Source organism: Triturus cristatus, unplaced genomic scaffold, assembly GCF_964204655.1.
Source record: "Triturus cristatus unplaced genomic scaffold, aTriCri1.1 SCAFFOLD_491, whole genome shotgun sequence".
NCBI classification, from domain to species: domain Eukaryota; kingdom Metazoa; phylum Chordata; class Amphibia; order Caudata; family Salamandridae; genus Triturus; species Triturus cristatus.
In genome coordinates, this window is record NW_028187504.1 from 18423 (window position 1) to 35522 (window position 17100).

Here is a 17100-nt window from a genome sequence, read left to right on the forward strand (position 1 = left end):
GTGTTACCTTCACCCATCCCTACTTTCCACCATATCCCTCTATCTCTCCCTCCCACTAGGGCTGGAACAGTGTTGCCTTCCTCCTATGCCCCTATCCCTCTTATACATCCTATCCCTCCTATCCCTCCTATCCCTCCTATCCCTCCTTTCCCTCCTATCCCTCTATCCCTCCCTTCCACCCCTCCCTCCCACCAGGGCTGGAACAGAGTTACCTTCCCCCTATCCCCCCCTATCCCCCCATCCCCCCTATCCCTCCCTACCCCCCATCCCTCCCTCAAGGGCTGGAACAGAGTGTTACCTTCACCCATCCCTACTTTCCACCATATCCCTCTATCTCTCCCTCCCACCTGGGCTGGAACAGTGTTGCCTCCCTCCTATCCCTCCCATACCTCCTTTCCCTCCTATACCTCTATCCCTACCTTCCACCCCTCCCTCCCACCAGGGCTGGAATAGAGTGTTTTCTTCCCTCCTATCCCTGCCATCCCCCTATCCCTTCTATCCCTTCTACCCCCTATCCCACCCTTCCACCCACCAGGGTAATGATTTGATTGCCCTTGGTTTAGCATTATATGGTTTCACTAATATCAACCATGTTCTCCATGAGAGTTTCTAATGAGATGCTTTGCCTCTGAAAGCGCTACTTGCTATCCAACTCTGCGTGGTAAGAGGGTAAGTATGAAAGAAATGAATGGGTGTGATTTGGAGACGTGTGAATAGTAGTACTTAATCATTGTTTTTTCTTCATATGGTAGAAACACTTTCATGGTGTCTGTGATGAAGGTGAAGAAGATAAACAATCACGTCATGCTGACGACTGTTAGATGTTACCAAAGAAACATCATTCAGGTAAGTCGGTGACTAGAAGGTATACCAAATCTGTGGGCCTCCTGGGAAGCATCTTGGTATATGCTCTAGAAATCCGGATTTAGTTCTTACTCTTTCAACTAGAGGAGCACAGGGTCAGGTTATAGACATACTCTTTTTTTCCCTCCTAAGTGGACCAGGAACTTCAACAACCGTCAACTACACATGTTTAGCCTAGGGACAGTTTGTAGGTTTATAGCAGCTTGCCTTGAGCTAATGCCCTCACTGAGGTGTTTTTGCTCCCAGCAGAGCCACCGCACCACTTTGTACAGTTTGTTCAAGGCAACCTGCCTCTCGTTTTGTATCTCCTCGCTATAACATGAATGTTTAGTACAGGGACAGGTTGTAGGCACACTCTTTTTCCCTCTAGGTGGACAGGGTCTTCAACAACCGTCAACTACACATGACTAGAAGGTATACCAAATCTGTGGGCCTCCTGGGAAGCATCTTGGTATATGCTCTAGAAATCCGGATTTAGTTCTTACTCTTTCAACTAGAGGAGCACAGGGTCAGGTTATAGACATACTCTTTTTTTCCCTCCTAAGTGGACCAGGAACTTCAACAACCGTCAACTACACATGTTTAGCCTAGGGACAGTTTGTAGGTTTATAGCAGCTTGCCTTGAGCTAATGCCCTCACTGAGGTGTTTTTGCTCCCAGCAGAGCCACCGCACCACTCTGTACAGTTTGTTCAAGGCAACCTGCCTCTCGTTTTGTATCTCCTCGCTATAACATGAATGTTTAGTACAGGGACAGGTTGTAGGCACACTCTTTTTTCCCTCTAGGTGGACTGGGTCTTCAACAACCGTCAACTACACATGTTTAGCCTAGGGACATCTTGTAGGTTTATGGCAGCTTGCCTTGAGCTAATGCCCTCACTGAGCTGTTTTTGGTGGCAGGAGACCCACAGTACCACTTTGTACAGTTGGTTAAATGCAACCTCACTCTCCAATTGTTTGTTTTGGCTGTAATAACCATGTTTATTAAAGGGTCAGACTGTAGGCACACACTCTTTTCCCCTTCTAGGTGGACCACGAACTTCGACAAGCATCAACAACACATGTTTAGAGGAGGGGAAGTTTGTAGGTACATGCTTTGCAGCTTGCCTTGTGCTAATGCCCTCACTGAGGTGCATTTGCTGCCAGCAGAACTTCGGCACCACTTTGTACAGTTGTTCAAGGCAAACTCACTCCTGTTTTGTCTCTCCTGGCTCTGCCAAGAATGTTATTTTTTTAACATCTTTATTGGCATTTTACAACATATATTCCAATCATATATTCATAGCACTAAACATGGATGTTTAGATAAATTATGCTGATGCTCATATCCAAATATGCAGGAGTTGTGATTGCAGGCGCTTCTGAATAGAAGCTCATTCAGGACACAGTATTAGATTTGGTAGGTTACTCCAGAGATTAGTTAGTGATTAGTCAAGTCCTTCATTATTATTGCATTAGAATAGTAAATGTGCATTTTATGTTCCTTATATTGATGTGCCTAAACTACTATGGCTAGCAATCAGCAGCTCATCATTTCATCCTCAACCCTGAGAGACGGTCCAGAGACACAGCCAACAAGCGTGAGCAACTGTTAGACGGCGACCTCAGAGGAGCCCGGAAGGGGGTCCTGACTACCCTGAGTCCCACCCGTGTAGTATCGTAGCCGGGCGTTGGCGGGAGATTCCCCAGGGGGAGGAATCTCGCAACTAGGATCGTACTTCTGGCACCACACGACACAGAGTGACCACACTGGATATTCTCAGAAAACAAGCTTTATCAGATAGGTATCACTGCAAATATGTACAAAGTGAGCACGGGCTCAAGAGTCTCGGAAAGGTAGGGGGTAGCGGGACAGTCTCAGGTAACGGTTCAAGCAGGGACGTATCCGGCGCACAGCTCACAATCCTCGAGCTGGGGGATACGTGGTCGGAGTCGGGGTCCGGCGGGACCGTGAGAGTCTGGGGGGGGGAGCCGCGAGTCACTCAGCGGGCTCAGGTACAGGTTCGGAGGTCTTACGATCTTCAAGGAGCCGCGAGTCACTCAGCGGGCTTTGGCACAAGTTCGGAGGTCTTACGATCTTCAAGGAGCCGCGAGTCACTCAGCAGGCTTCGGCACAAGTTCGGAGGTGTTACGATCTTCAAGGGGGCCGCGAGTCACTCAGCAGGGCCAGGCACAAGTTCGGAGGTGTTACGATCTTCCAGGGGGCCGTGAGTCACTCAGCAGGGCCAGGCACAAGTTCGGAGGTCTTACGATCTTCAGGAAGCCGCGAGTCACTCAGCAGGCTTAGGTGGGTTCAGTTCCAGGAGCCACGCACACGTCGCAGGCTCTCGTTGTTCCAGCGTCGAATCTCCCGGACAGTCTCAGAGCACCCCTTGTTATAGGTCGACCCCTCTTTGATGTCCGGAGTCTGTGCAGGCAGGGGTCTCGTCACCTGGGGGCCGCTGGTCGGGGTTTCCTGCTATTGTCTTTTGATCCTTTCAGGGCCGGGTCGGCAGGAGTCCCAGACACCCAGCAGGTATGGAGCCAGCCCGCAGGGAGGCCGGAGGGCCGATCGAAACCCATCGTCCCAGGGGAGTTCAGAGGTGCGATAGAAACTGCTCCTCCCTCTCTCATCCCCTGGAAGCGTGATGCCCACCCGCCGGAGTGGCGCCTCGAGGCCCGGGTCGCGCTGGGGTCGGGCGGCCATCTTGTTGCATGGAGTGGGCACGCGGGCCCGGGGTGGCCGAAAGGAGAGAGGCCATGGACGGGGATGTCCGGGGTTGGTGCGGGTGTCCTGGTGGGAAGGGTCGGCTGGGCCGGGTGCTGGGGTTGCAGGCACCAGGTTTCGGGGGTGCGGGGGCACGGAGGGCCATTCTACGAGGCCGGGTCCAACATGCGTCCCCCCCAGCTGAAAGCCGGAGAGAACTGCCCATCACCTTGGGGGGTTCTCTTCGCTGAAGCGGAAGAACCTGGAGAGGCCGTCAGCATTGGCGTGGTCCGTGCCAGGGCGGTGTTCTACGGTGAAGTCCATTCCCTGGAGGGAGATTGACCACCGCAGTAGCTTGGGGTTTTCTCCTCGCATCTGCATGAGCCATTGCAGGGGTCGATGGTCAGTTTGCACTCTGAAATGAGTGCCGAACAGGTAGGGTCGTAGTTTTTTGAGTGCCCAGACCACGGCAAAGGCCTCGCGCTCTATGGTGCTCCACCTCTGCTCTCGGGGTAGCAGCCGCCGACTGAGGAAGGCGACGGGCTGGTCTAGGCCTTGATCATTCACTTGGGACAGGACGGCCCCAATGCCATGCTCGGAGGCATCGGTCTGGACTATGAACTCCTTGGCGTAGTCGGGAGCCTGGAGGACGGGGGCAGTGCACATGGCCTTTTTTAGAGCATCGAAAGCTTCCTGGCAGGCAGCCGTCCACTGCACCTTCTTTGGCTGTTTTTTAGACGTAAGTTCAGTGAGAGGGCCGACAAGGCTGCCATACCCTCGAATGAATCGGCGGTAGTAGCCCGTGAGTCCCAGAAAGGCTCGGACCTCCGTTTGGGTGATGGGTGGTTCCCATGCCAGGATGGCGTCGATCTTTGGCTGTAGAGGGGCGACCTGGCCACTCCCGACTTGGTGCCCCAGGTAGACTACGGATCCTTGCCCGATCTGGCACTTGCTGGCTTTTACTGTGAGGCCTGCCTGGCGCAGGGCGGTTAGCACTCTCCGGAGGTGCTGGAGGTGCTCACTCCACTCTGAACTGAAGACAGCGATGTCGTCCAGATAGGCCGCGCTGAACTGTTCTAGCCCGGCCAGGACCCTATTCACCAGTCTCTGGAAAGTGGCCGGGGCATTTTTCATCCCGAAGGGCATCACGCGGAAGCGGTAATGCCCGTCAGGGGTGGAGAAAGCAGACCGCTCCTTGGCCCCTTCGGTGAGCGCAATCTGCCAGTATCCGCAGGTGAGGTCGAAAGTGCTGAGGAACCGGGCGGCCCCTAGTCGGTCAATGAGTTCGTCGGCTCGTGGAATGGGGTGGGCATCGGCTCTGGTAATGTCATTGAGCCCCCGGTAATCCACGCAGAACCGGAGCTCGGGGGCGACACCGGGGGCCGCTGCCTTCGGGACCAGGACCACGGGGCTGGCCCAGGGACTGTCAGGGGGCTCGATCACCCCCAGGGTCAACATCTTCGCGACTTCAGCTTGAATGCAGGACCGGACCCGGTCAGGGACCCGGTAGGCTCGGTGTCTCACCGGCGGGCTGTCCCCGGTGTCCACATCGTGAACACACCAGTTGGTGACCCGGGGGGTCAGGGAGAAGAGGTCGGAAAATTGTCTTAGGAGCTGGCGGCAGTCCGCTTGTTGCTGGGCAGTGAGGGCTGGGGAGAGGTTCACTCCCTCCACGGAGCCATCCTGCTCCTTGACACACAGGAGGTCCGGGAGGGGATCCGACTCATCTTCGGCCCCGGCATCGGTGGCCAGCAGGAGGCTCAGTTCTGTCCGCACGAAGTGAGGCTTGAGGCGGTTCACGTGCAGGACCCGGAGGGGATCCCGAGGCGACTGGACGTCCACCAAGTAGGTGACTTGACTCTTCCTCTCAACCACTTTGTAGGGCCCAGTCCATCGGTCCTGGAGGGCGCCAGGCTTCACGGGGGCCATGACCCACACCTGCTGGCCCGGCTGGAACTCGACCAGAGTAGCATTCTGGTCGTACCAGCGCTTCATTTCTTCTTGACTCGCCTCCAGGTTGGCCTCGGCCAGTTCTCGGAACCTCCTGGTCTGGTTCCGGAGGGCCAGGACATAGTGGAACACATCTCGGGGAGTGGTCTGGGGTGCTGCCTCCCACCCTTCCTTAACCAGACTGAGGGGACCTCGGACGGGGTGTCCATAGAGCAATTCAAACGGGCTGAACCCTAAGGACTTCTGGGGGACCTCCCGGTAAGCGAACAGGAGGCAGGGGAGCAGGGCGTCCCACTTACGCCGGAGGGGCTCTTCTAGGCCAGCGATCATCCCTTTCAAAGTCCTATTAAACCTTTCTACTAGGCCGTTCCCTTGGGGATGGTACGGGGTGGTGAACTTATAGGACACCCCACATTGTTGCCACAGGGACATCATGTACCGGGATATGAAATTAGTGCCGCGATCGCTCACGACTTCGCGGGGGAAACCCACCCTGGAAAAGATCCCCATCAGGGCCCGGCCCACCACGGGGGCCGTAATGGTGCGTAGGGGAATGGCCTCCGGATAGCGGGTGGCGTGGTCTACTAGGACCAAGATGAAACGGTGACCTTGGGAGGTGGGGGGGTCCAGTGGCCCCACGATGTCGATTCCGACTCGTTCGAAGGGGGTACTGACCGGGAAGGGTTGGAGGGGAGCCTTGCGCTTCCCCCCACTCTTCCCACTGGCCTGGCACGTGGGGCAGGACTTGCAGTGTGCCTCTACCGCTGCTTTCATCTTAGGCCAATAAAAATGGGTCACGAGACGGCTGTAAGTCTTGTCCTGACCCAGGTGGCCGGCGAGGGGGACGTCGTGGGCTAAGCCCAGGAGGAAATCTCGGAAGCGGAGGGGTACCACCAGGACCCGTCCGGATCCCAGCTCCACCGACTTCTGCTCACTATACAGGATGTTATTCTCCCAATAGATTCGGTGCGTTCCGGTCTGGTCACCTGCGGCTTGGCCCTCGGCCTGGCGCCGCAGCCCGACCAGGGAAGGACAAGTGGCTTGCTCCCGGCAAAATTCTTCCCGGGTGGGCCCGCCCTCGTGGCGCCACTGGGCCAACTCGGGTAGATCCCCCAACTCGGGGACCGGGGCGGGGTCGGATGGTGCGGGTTCGTCGCTGGCGACGGACCCTTCTGATGGGGGAACGGGAGGACCCTCGGCGGGGACGGTACTGGTTTCTTCGGCCGGGGTGCTCTCGACTTCTCTCGGGGGAGTGAGTCGGGCTGTCATAGATCGGGTGGTGATACACACCCACTCGGGGAGTCCCATCATTCCTAGGTGGGCCTTGCGCTCTACATGCTTCCAGGGAGAACTCTCCAGGTCGTTCCCTAGGAGGCAGTCAACCGGCTGGGAGGTTCTTACGGCCACCTTGAGTTTACCTATCACCCCTCCCCACTCAAATGGCACCAGGGCTACCTGACACATACTTTCCCTATTGTCTGCGGATATCACGGGGCAAAAGACATTGGGGAGGATCTGTTCCTCGGGGACTAGGTGCCTGAGGACACCGGTGATACTGGCCCCGGTGTCCCGCAGGGCCTCTACCTGGTGGCCATTGATTTTGACGAGCTGCCCATATTTCTGTGTGTTGGAGGGTAGGAGGCTACCAGGAACCATTTCCCTATCTCCCAGGGATACTAGGGCCATCGCTGCGGGTTCCCACTCCTCGGCTTCCTCAACCTCCTCCCCCAGGGCTACGTTGGCTATCTGTCTCGCAGGGGGGACTTGGGTGGCCATGGGACACTCGGGGTCATTGGCGTAGTGCCCGGGTTTCTGGCAACGGAAGCAGGTGACGGTCACCCGGTGTCCCCGTCTCCGAGGGGGCCCGGTCACTGGTGGGGGGGGCGCCGGGAAAGGTGGAGGTGGTGTCTTGCAGGGGCTAGGCTGGGACTCTCTCGGCCCTCCCTGGTTCCCTCCTCCTCTCTGGCGGGGTGGTCCCTGACTGGTTCGGGGGTACTCTCCTACCATGCCCCGGGAGACCCGGGTGTTGGTCCAGCGGTCGGCCTCCACAGCCAGCTTCCGGGGATCTGTGAGCTTGCTATCCAGCAGATGTTGACGTAGCTCTATGAAGCAGTTCGCAGCCAGGTGTTCCCATAACATGAGATCAGTGAGTTCGGCAAGGGTGGTGACTTTGCTGCCCTTGACCCACCCATCGAAGGCCCGACTAAAAAAGTTTACATACTCCACCCAAGTGGTGCCCGGGATCTTCCTGCAGTCCCGGAACCGTTGGCGGTACATTTCTGGGGTGAGGCCGTATCTTGTGAGGAGAGCCTCTTTCATGTGGCTGTAGGAGGTCTGCAGGGAGAGGGGAAGGTCGAGCAGGGTGTCTCTTCCTTCGCTCAGAAACTGCCCCCACAACCCCGCCCCCCAGTCCTTCTGTGGGATCCGATGGGAGGTCATGGCGACCTCGTAGGCCCGAAACCATTGCTGAATGTCATCGTTTTTATAATATTCCTTGACCACATCCTTGGGGATGTGGACCTTCTGTTCCGCTGGGGGGGTCGTCTCTCGGTTTCCCGAGGGCCTCCCGTCCTCGTTTCGGGCCTTGAGCTCGAGTTCCTTTAAGCTGCGTTCGTGCTCTAGTTGGAGCTTCCTTCCTTCGTGCTCCCGTTGGAGCTTCTTTTCTTCCAGTTCGCCTTGTACGCGCATTTGCTCTACCGCTAGCTTTTTCTCCGCTAACTTCAATTCGCCCTCGATTTTGAGTTTGGCTAACTCGAGTTCATGACTGCGGCTTCTCTCTCTGTCCGCGAGTTCTTCCGGGGATAGGCCCCCGTCTGGTACGATGCCTTGCACCTGATTGCCGCTGCTTTCCCTTGGGGGGGGTTCGGCTTCATCGGGGCGCTCCCCCGTGCCTTCCGGGCGGGAGGCCCCGGTCTCCACCCAAGTTTTCAGTGCTTTCTGCAAGTCTTCCTTAGTGTTGCGGCCAGTGGTAGCGATTTTAAGTTCTTTGCAAAATTGCTTTAGCTCTTTGTGTGTGTATTCTTCTAGCTGCTCCACCTGGAACACTCTGTTGGCGTTGGTTTCTGTGGAGCTCATGGCGCTTCCTTCTGCCATCCTTGTTGGTCGTGCGTCCGTTGTTCACTGTACGATCTCTAGGTGATGGGCCCGAATCCCGTCGCTTGCCACCAATGTTAGACGGCGACCTCAGAGGAGCCCGGAAGGGGGTCCTGACTACCCTGAGTCCCACCCGTGTAGTATCGTAGCCGGGCGTTGGCGGGAGATTCCCCAGGGGGAGGAATCTCGCAACTAGGATCGTACTTCTGGCACCACACGACACAGAGTGACCACACTGGATATTCTCAGAAAACAAGCTTTATCAGATAGGTATCACTGCAAATATGTACAAAGTGAGCACGGGCTCAAGAGTCTCGGAAAGGTAGGGGGTAGCGGGACAGTCTCAGGTAACGGTTCAAGCAGGGACGTATCCGGCGCACAGCTCACAATCCTCGAGCTGGGGGATACGTGGTCGGAGTCGGGGTCCGGCGGGACCGTGAGAGTCTGGGGGGGGGAGCCGCGAGTCACTCAGCGGGCTCAGGTACAGGTTCGGAGGTCTTACGATCTTCAAGGAGCCGCGAGTCACTCAGCGGGCTTTGGCACAAGTTCGGAGGTCTTACGATCTTCAAGGAGCCGCGAGTCACTCAGCAGGCTTCGGCACAAGTTCGGAGGTGTTACGATCTTCAAGGGGGCCGCGAGTCACTCAGCAGGGCCAGGCACAAGTTCGGAGGTGTTACGATCTTCCAGGGGGCCGCGAGTCACTCAGCAGGGCCAGGCACAAGTTCGGAGGTCTTACGATCTTCAGGAAGCCGCGAGTCACTCAGCAGGCTTAGGTGGGTTCAGTTCCAGGAGCCACGCACACGTCGCAGGCTCTCGTTGTTCCAGCGTCGAATCTCCCGGACAGTCTCAGAGCACCCCTTGTTATAGGTCGACCCCTCTTTGATGTCCGGAGTCTGTGCAGGCAGGGGTCTCGTCACCTGGGGGCCGCTGGTCGGGGTTTCCTGCTATTGTCTTTTGATCCTTTCAGGGCCGGGTCGGGAGGAGTCCCAGACACCCAGCAGGTATGGAGCCAGCCCGCAGGGAGGCCGGAGGGCCGATCGAAACCCATCGTCCCAGGGGAGTTCAGAGGTGCGATAGAAACTGCTCCTCCCTCTCTCATCCCTTGGAAGCGTGATGCCCTCCCGCCGGAGTGGCGCCTCGAGGCCCGGGTCGCGCTGGGGTCGGGTGGCCATCTTGTTGCATGGAGTGGGCACGCGGGCCCGGGGTGGCCGAAAGGAGAGAGGCCATAGACGGGGATGTCCGGGGTTGGTGCGGGGGTCCTGGTGGGAAGGGTCGGCGGGGCCGTGTGCTGGGGCTGCAGGTACCAGGTTTCGGTGGTGCGGGGGCACGGAGGGCCACTCTACGAGGCCGGGTCCAACACTAGTGAATTCACAATAGTCCAAAATGTGGGCAGTGCAAAATGTGTGGCTATGCTGTAGGAATGCAATTACAATTTAAAGGAACTAATGTGCAGTCTATTAACTAATCCGTATCTGATACTGTTGGTAGAACTATTAACCTTTCTATTCTTTTTAATTCAGGTGGAATCAACGAAGCCTTTACACTCAACTGGAGCAACAACATAGGTACGTTTACACTTATTATTCTAATGAATTAAACCTAAGACTCTTTGAAAAATTGCCTTTTCAAAAGAACCCTCTGAATACGAAAGGTGAGAGCTATTTGGGGTCTGAGCAACGGAAACAAGGTTTCGAATAACTACCGAGTACAGAGTCTTTATTTTGAAATTGGCCCCCACAGCTGAACTTGCGCAACTGGAACTGGCTTGACTAATCTTTCAACTCTGGAAAGAAGATGCCGATACAATGCCAGCTCGGAAATCTTCTGCCTCGGAGCTCCTTTGAACAAGCATTGGCATAGCCAATAGGTCTCGCTTTTGGGACCTTAAGTGATTTTTTTCAACATCATGCCATCCTCGGTGTAAATAAAAGCAACCTCTGTTATTAAATGTCAATGCTAATCACCGTGAACCATCTGCTTCAAAACACTGTAACATGGTTCAAGTAAATGTTCCATTTTGCGGGGCCTGTTGCTGGCTACAACGGAGTGGGTTTTGGGGCACATTTTGCCAATATCAGCCTATGTTTTGCTAAGAGATGTTAAACATGTGCACTCGAGTCCACGACACTGCAGGAGGCAGGGGAATGAATTAAAAGATGCGCTGTTTTTTTTGTATAAGTTAAAATGTGCGCGAGCTCCATGCGCTTCTATGGCAACATATTTTTCAAAGAAACAAAGGGTAATCGCTCTTCTAAAACACTGTGTGCCATGCTGCAAGTAAGTGTTCCCTTTTGCGTGGCCTGTTGCTGGATACAGAGGAGCTGAGTTTGGGGCACATTTTGCCAGCATCCGCCTGTGTTTTATTGAAAAGTGTCACAGATATGCACTAAAGTTAGCAAGAGTGCAGGAGGCAGGGGAGTAAACGACAAAATGCGCTGTTTTTTTTTGTTGGGCAATTTAGAATGTGCGTAGGCTTCGGGGACAGTGCTGAATTGGTGTTGGTGAAACATCTTCATATACACCTCAGCTTCCACTACCGGGGGGATCTTGGTAGAAATCTCACAAAACCAGATGGTCATATGAACACTTAATATGCAGACAGCGTGCTTGGAAAAGTGTTCGGGCAGAGAGCAGTCGAGTAAAGAAATGACTCTGAAAATTGAATCTCTTTATGTTAGCGGAATATGAGCACAATTGATCAGAAAGGTTCAAGGTCCTGCCGACATTGAAAACTAAGCCATCTCGATTGAGGTATTTAATCTGCTTTCCCATTGCCAACCTGCACTTAAAGCTGTAGCATTACAAACAAGCGCGTGGCAAAATGGAAAGAGAAGCAGGATTCTGGAGAAGGGGAAACACGCTTTCAACATTTATGTGGCAAAAGTGAAAGCGAACATTTATAAACAAAGTCAACTTAAAGACGCTGGAAAAGTGAAAGAGAACGTTTATAAAAAAAAATCAGCTTAATGCGGGCCGTGACTGCAAGGTTGAATGCTGTGCTGTGTGCAGAGCTGGCAGCGTACAAGGTTGAATGTTGTGCTGTGTGCACGCAGAGCTGGCATGCACAAGGTTTAATGCTGTGCTGTGTGGGTGCAGAGCTGGCAGTGTACAAGGATGAATGCTGTCATGTGTGTGCAGGGCTGCCACTGTACAAGGTTGAATGCTGTGCTGTGTGCATGCAGAACAGCCAGGGTACAAGGTTGAATGCTTTGTGCGAGTCGCGGCCGGCATTAATCGTGGGTGGGTGGATCGAGTGGGGAAGTGGTAAATGTAATAATACATTTTAAAAACGTACCTGTCCACCGACCAGGTCACACGCTTTCTTGGCTCCTGCTCTCCTGCCAGGGACAGGAAGCAGGCAGCCTCCCCTCCCTCCCCTGAGCCAATCACAATGCTGAAATGGCAGCATTGCGATTAGTCGGGACAGCACCCAGCCTAGAGCCTATGGGGAGGCCATTTTTACCATGTAGGCTGTATTGCAGCCTGCATGGAGAAAGGGCAGAGTGCACATGGCTAGTATGGGAGGTTAGGCGTAGAATGTAGGAAGCAAGGCTATCTGGGAATGCAGAGGACTGAGATTGCTGGGACAAGTGACCGTCATGGATAGCTTGCTGTGACGTCCTTCCTCCATTCTTTAATTCCTGCATCCTTGCCTCACTGCATCCTTGCCTCACTGCATCCTTGCCTCACTGCATCCTTGCCTCACTGCATCCTTGCCTCACTGCATCCTTGCCTCACTGCATACTTGCCTTCCTGAAGTCTTGATAGTGTTTTTCCTGCAGAGTGAAATTACACCTCAAGACCACTAAGACAGGCTTCCCATGTGTTTTTCTTGAGTCCTCATCAGGTTATTTGGGTCTGTCGAGGACACGTGCACCTACACCACAGTGATTGGTTACAACCTTCACCTCAGCAGGCAGTTTCAAAGCTGTTGGTTGGTGCAGCTGTTACAGTTTAGTTTTTTATTCAGCTCGTAAACTTTATTTGTTTTTTTGATAAACCATAAGTCACATATACACACAAAGATGCAAAGTATTTAAAAAACGAGTTTAAGACATAAAACCAACAATGAGCAGCTATTCGAGGTAAAACATAAAACGTTATCAATTTTCAAGACACCGTATCTCCGCAATAAAAACATAGTGCTATTTTTTAGTGCAAACTTTCTTGGCTAGACAACAGTGTATAAACTAGAGCAAGTAAACATTAGATAAAGTGCATAATAGCTTTCCACTGAAACTACATCTTTCAAACATTAGATAAAGTGCATGGTGGCTTTCCAATGAAACTGGATATTGACAGGTTGAGAGCCTGTATGCAACTGAGCACTGTTCACAAAGTGTCCTACTTGACACTACTTTTTTTGAAAAATGTATGTTTAATTTTCAGCATTGAAACATGACATACTCTAGAACTTTACACATTATTTTCTTATGTGGAAACGCATAAGAATGTAGCAGTTTGTACCAATACAAATTAATGACATTTAAACAGCATGGATACAAACAGTTTTCACATGTAGCACAATACCAAATTACATGTACTAAACATGATGCAATAACACAAAAAAATTCAACACAGCAGAAATTTTTTTAAATGCCCAATGCATTTCGGAACCAGCCGGTTCCTTCGTCAGGGGCCAATCTGAAAAATATAAAGCGAACCATGTTGCTAGTTAGGATTATGTTGTGGGGGCTCAATCTCAGTGACTCTAATACAGAGCAGACGTGTCTGACAACAAGTTACCTGTTTGTCTGTGTGGTTAAATGTTATCTGCAACGGACAGAAATATGACTGAGTCAGCATGGGCTCAAGTGATGATATATACGTGAAAGAAGATTGTAAAACATAGTCAACTACGCGCTTACCTGGGTGTGCAACACTCGTATTTCTGAAATTATGAAAGCGAACCAGATCATGTTAGTGAAATTAATCAGGACAGGAGTCCTAATGCAAGTGCTCGATAATTGATAGAGGGTTACAGTAGTGGTAATGAATTCATACCTTACGCAAGATGGTCGGCTCTGAAGCTGTTGGAAAAATAATAATTGCGTGTGTAAACCATTAGCGTATCAAGTGAACTATACTAGACGCACAAGATCCTCAGAAGTACAGTCTAAAAAAAGTTGCGTGTAAGGCTAAACGGGTGAAATCTTACCTCCGGAGGTTTTGTGAAGAGCTGCGTAAAGAGAAAGGGAGAAAAAAGGAACGAGTTTTGTTTATAAAAAACGGAAGAATTAACGGAATGGTGTGACCAGAATGAACAGCGTACTCAACCAACGAGAAGCACGTCACAGAAACCTCACCTTAAAAATGCTACGGGGGAGAAATAACGAACGTCTCTGCAACACCAGTGAACGAGTGCAAAGCGTCAGCTGAAAATGCGCTTTTGTAAGAGAAACAATTCAGGACATAAACCGGAAGTACCCGACATAAACGATGGACTAAGAAAGTCTTGGTTTTAATCTAATGAACAGAAGGTTCTCAGTGCTAACATGGGTGCCATGTTGGAACGGAGACGAAACGCTGCAAGATAGGGGGGAAATTCATAAATGCAAGATATAATGAGCGATAAGAGAACGGAACAATCAGAACTAAGAAGTATTTCGTGATCATTACTTTTACGAGCTCCTAGTCTGAACAAATGAGATCGGGTAATGTATGTGGGCATACATCGGTGCCAAGTAGAAACAAAATAATAAAACATCACAGTGCATAAAATGATGACGACTAGGGGATAAAAAAAGAGCAGAGTTCTCTCAGCGGAGATATGTTCAGCAAACTTAAAGTTCCTCATCTTTCGGACTAATAGATCCGTTGGGTAGTGTTAACATATGTGTTGTGTACAATAAACTGTGTGCACAATGTGGATGAAATGCGCATCGAGATATATAGACAAGTGCTGAGAGTTCCTTTGAAAACTGAAAGGTGCGTGGTAACCTAAATAATCGTGCATAAGGAGTTGGTATGTGTGTAACATGATATTAAGTGAGTTTTGCTGTAATGTTCGTAGTTGGTTTTACAGTTTAGAAGCTGGCCTAAGGGGATGCTGACTAGTTAAGAAACTCTTGGTTAAATAAAGCACGACATGTCCATCCGGTCATTGAGACCGGTGGGTGCCATGGTGTCCAGGCTTTTGATCCAAAAAACTTCCCTTTGGAGAAGTCTCAGGTGATTGTTGGTACCTTGTTGTAGCTCCACATGTTCAATTATTTGAAATCTTAGTTGTGATATAGAATGGTATCAACATTTACTCTCTGGTTTCCCAGATGCTATACTCTTACAGAATGCTCTTTCAAACAATGGATGTTGTGAAGGCAGTCAATCAGTTTTAGCAGGACTCTCACCGCCACTTGCTGCTTCAGGGGGATTGTGAGCGCTACGGACTGCGAGGACCAGCAGCCCTTCGGACCTCAGCTGCAGCTTCTTCCACCCTGACTCCGCCCCTCCTTAGGACATTGATAACAGCTCGTGGCCCCCGCTCCGCGGGAGCCACTCGCAGGACTCTCACCGCCACTTGCTGCTTCAGGGGGATTGTGAGCGCTACGGACTGCGAGGACCAGCAGCCCTTCAGACCTCAGCTGCAGCCTCTTCCGCCGTGACTCCGCCCCTCCTCAGGACATTGATAACAGCTCGTGGCCCCCGCTCCGCGGGAGCCACTCACAGGACTCTCACAGCCACTTGCTGCTTCAGGGGGATTGTGAGCGCTACGGACTGCGAGGACCAGCAGCCCTTCGGACCTCAGCTGCAGCCTCTTCCGCCGTGACTCCGCCCCTCCTCAGGACTAACCCCAGATGACTCTCTACACACAGCGCGGGTCGCAGCGCGGGAGAAGCCCGGGACAAGGGCGGGACCGTTTGTGGCCGTTCGTGGCCAGTAGTGGACGGGACGGGCAATCCCTCTAACCTCCGCACTCTGTGTGGTACAAGTGCCCGTATAGTTGTGAGTTCTTGTTGTACCCATGTCCCTTATTAGTTGTGTGCATTAGTTGTTATGTTTCATTAATGTTCCTAAACCCAAAGTGAATATTGGTATCTGTAATATATTGTATCCTAAGGACCTTTGTTATTGCCACTGGCTGCCCTATTGTACGCTTGTCACGTACGAAGATGACTTCCTTAAGGTCTGGAAGGAAGATTGTGCAGGGCAGTACAGGGGGCTGTGTATCAGGGACTCTCGATAATTTCATCACTAGAGCAGTCCGTTTCCTTGAACACGAGATCATTTTAACAGAAAAAAGACTGTCTTTAGAAATATCAGCGAAGAGATCGTCTCTTGGTAACATCATGGCAGCCGTCTCTCCTGAATGCAGGCAGCCTCAACCCGTTTCTGATCTGCTGCCTAGTACTGTGCAAGGGATGTTGGACACAACACATAGCACTTTGGAAATCATTCCTGATACTATAAACATTTTAGAACCCAGTCGCTTATCTGTCAATTCTAGTGTTATTCCCTCTTTGCCTCCTATTGAGCAGCCACGTAAAGTTATTTCGAGTATGGGTAGCAGGCCCCAGTCTACCAATGGGAAAAGAAAACGTGTGGGAGTGCCATCCAAAGGCAGACGTGCCAAAGTGCCCAAAGCGTTTAAACCTGCCAACCCATGTAACGATCCCCAATCCCATATGTCTCGTAGTACCCCTCCCGTTGTTGGGAGTCTTATGCCCAGTCAGCCCTCCCCTATTATGCCTAACGTCAATTCTCTGCCTACCGGCTTTTTTGAGTCTCTGGACCGATTGCTTAAATCTTTCTTCTTACCACTATACGAGAGAGTCAAGCAACTCTCCACTTCCATTGGGAAACTGGAGAGTACTGTGCTCACAAACACGACTCTTTCGGAGAAAACTTTAGCGACTCCGCCAGGTTCCGAGATTTTACCACCTCCTGGTTCAGCCGTCAAAACAGGGTTTGTTTCTAATGGTCCTACTTCCCCGGCTAGTGTATCTTCCTACCCACCTGCCCACAAAGATCATGTCGTGGAAGTTACTCATACACCTGTTGGCGCTGTTATGTCCAATAAACTAGCTAGTAATGTTGTTATCAATAAGAGCAACAATACAACAGGGCAGACTTCTTCCCAGGGTGAAGGTCCGTTTTTAAAACTTCCATGTATCAATCTTCCTCCTGAGTCCTCACCCTATACTGTTATATTGGCTGGTGTTCCAAGGCTCCCTCAGGTAAAGATTGAGTCCCACAGCGAGTTGAAGAATAAGGTGATTCACTGGCTAAATGTGAATAGGCCTTTGCCACCTAGACTAAGTGCGGAAATTTTGTCTGTACGTAGGGTGAGTTGGTTGGGTATCAAAGTAAAGAAAGTGGAGGGAGATTGTATAATCCTTAACTTTCGGGACCCTAGAGTGGTGAGTCATATATATTCCCATCCTAATACCTCGAGCGTTACTGGAATACACACCTTGGATTTGTCCTATTTCTTTTCTTTTGACTTTCGCGACACACGTTGCGATTTGTCTACTGGTTGGGAAAGGGTCAACAGGGGCTTTTTTCGCTGTCC

The 17100-nt window shown here is 51.9% G+C and overlaps 1 long non-coding RNA gene across 1 annotated transcript in view; it reads left to right on the forward strand.

The window, feature by feature from the left end:
- Positions 1-749: 749 nt before the first annotated feature.
- Positions 750-17100, forward strand: part of LOC146771121 (uncharacterized) — a 58868-nt gene continuing 42517 nt past the window's right edge. Inside the window, exons 1-2 of the long non-coding RNA XR_014975220.1 lie at positions 750-846; positions 10112-10156. This is a non-coding gene — a long non-coding RNA (uncharacterized LOC146771121). The remainder of the gene's footprint in view (positions 847-10111; positions 10157-17100) is intronic.